We start from the raw sequence: 2,514 nt of genomic DNA, 5'->3' as shown, positions 1-2,514 counted from the left end.
GCATACCAAATGAATTCATTATTGATGAGAAAATAAATCCTTTGCATCATTTCATGAGCTCCTTATGGATTTATGATCAGCTAAGGGTAGCATCGTCTTCTTTCTGGTAGTGGACTATTTCTCCACCCCCTTCCAGGTGGTTCTGAGACTGCATAGGCAACACTCTATGAAATAATCTTTCTGTAATCACCAAGCACTTTTTATTTCACTGCAGTCAATATAGGGAATAAAACTGAGGAAAGGATTCTCCACTCCCAATTAGATTCTGAGTTCATAAAATATTATATAAGAAAGTAAAAGGTGCATACATGCAAATTAAAAACCAGAAGAGAGAAATACTCACTTTCAGAAATGCAAAGCAAACACAAAATCAAAGAAGTGATAAGGGGCTTAAGTGAAAATGTGTTAGGGTCTTATGAGAAGCAGGTACAGGCTCTAGTAGCTGCATGTGGGGGTTTGGATGCCTGTGCATAGAAGGTAGTGTAGGGCACAGATGCTAGTCACACACGAAACCAGAGTTTCGATATCTGCAACAAGTCAGCACTCACAGGGACAGGCAAACGCCATCCCTGCCAGATGGGGGAAGGAGCAAGGAAGCTTGAGTTTAGAAGAAAATAACCCAGGAAATTCAAACCCATTATCACATGAATGAGCAGGTCCAAATTCATATCATCAGTGTGGAGCAGAAGTTCCTAAATGAGAAATTAACCCAAAAAATGGATGTAGAATAACTGAAATCCATGAATTCTCAGAAGAAGCAAAGCCAGCCTAACCCAACTAGGAGAATTCCACAGTTCAGGAGCGCCAGGATGCTGGGGAATTGAGTCTCTACTAAAGATGAGCACCCAGATGAAGATTCCAAGGAAGGAAGTGAATTACTGGGATGGAGAATAAGATTATGCAACATAAAGAAAAAATTGTACATTAAGAACAAGAAATGATGGGCCTGTCTAAAAGAGGTTTTAAATAATTATTTTTTAAATGTTTACATAGGAAAAGTGAAAACAGAGATAAAGCAAGCACAAACCGTATAGAAAACAGATGTGCAAAATGAGAAAGGATACAATGGAAATCTTTAAATGATCACCATAAAATCATCACAATTTTAAAAAATCAATTAACTGGTTGAACAACAGTACAAATACATACAGAAAAATAATGTATATATTGAAACACAAACCTAAGGAACTGACCTAGAGTGTGGAAGAGAAAAACAAGAGAAGTTGAGGCATGTAAAACAGGAAGATGGGCTCTAATATATGCTTGATAGAAGTTCTAGGATAAAATAACATGAATGTGGGAGACCCAAAGTTGTAAGAGAAAATGGCTGAGATTTTCCAGGATTGAAAAAAAAAATCACCTAAGGCATCCTAAGCCTTAAGGAGCATCCCAAGATCCATTTAGGACAAACAAAAACAAATTCATGTCTAAAAGAATCACTGCAATAAAACTTCAGAAAATCAAAGACAAGCAAAATTCTTATAAGCTGCTGCTGCTGCTGCTGCTAAGTCGCTTCAGTTGTGTCCGACTCTGTGAGACCCCATAGACAGCAGCCCACCAGGCTTCCCCGTCCCTGGGATTCTCCAGGCAAGAACACTGGAGTGGGCTGCCATTTCCTTCTCCAATGCATGAAAGTGAAAAGTGAAAGTGAAGTCACTCAGTTGTGTCTGACTCTTCCCGACCCCATGGACTGCAGCCCCCCAGGCTCCTCCATCCATGGGACTTTCCAGGCAAGAGTACCAGAGTGGGGTGCCATTGCCTTCTCCAGTCTTATAAGCTACCAGAGACTAAAAGACATATTCCTACAAAGGAATGACTATTTGACTGACTAAAGACTTTCAGTCAACAGTAAGAGCTAATATTTTTGAGTGGTTGCTGTGGGCTGGGCAGTATTTTAAGTATCTTTCATTTAATGTTCATAACAATCTGATGGGGAAAAAATACCCTTACTATTCCCACTGCACAGATGAATACAGAACAATGCATTAAAGACAGTGGAATAATATATTCAAAGTGGTGAGGTATAAACAATTCAATCAGTAATTCTGTCTCTTACTACACCTTCTTCAAGAGAGGAGCGTGAAGGTTGTTTCTTTCCTGACATACATTTAATAATCCATAAACATTTGAAAGTTGAATAATAATACAAAAAATGTGTTAACTATAACCATCCCAGAAGTGTCATACTGGGATAAGTTCATCAGCGTTATATATATGGGTGGTGTGTGTGTGCAGTGGCGAGGCAGCAACTGGTGGTGAAGATATATTTTTAAACAAATCTTTGCTTTTTCACTGCCCGACCAGATTGGTTTAAAGAAGTTATGCATTAAAATATTTGGATTAAATTAGAACAGTATGTCCTCTCCAAATATCCTATAGCACAAAAGATAGTTTTCTATATCAGTAAAAAGAGAGCCCTTTAAGTATTTGAAACCAAAGGAATCGAGTACAAAGGACTGCTTACTCAGATGATAGAATAGCTAGGGAACCGATCAGTACTATGAAGTAACTCTG

The sequence above is a fragment of the Bubalus kerabau genome, chromosome 20 (assembly GCF_029407905.1).
Source record: "Bubalus kerabau isolate K-KA32 ecotype Philippines breed swamp buffalo chromosome 20, PCC_UOA_SB_1v2, whole genome shotgun sequence".
Classification (NCBI taxonomy): domain Eukaryota; kingdom Metazoa; phylum Chordata; class Mammalia; order Artiodactyla; family Bovidae; genus Bubalus; species Bubalus kerabau.
The sequence above is the reverse complement of the archived record's forward strand: the minus strand, read 5'-3'. Positions refer to the sequence as shown.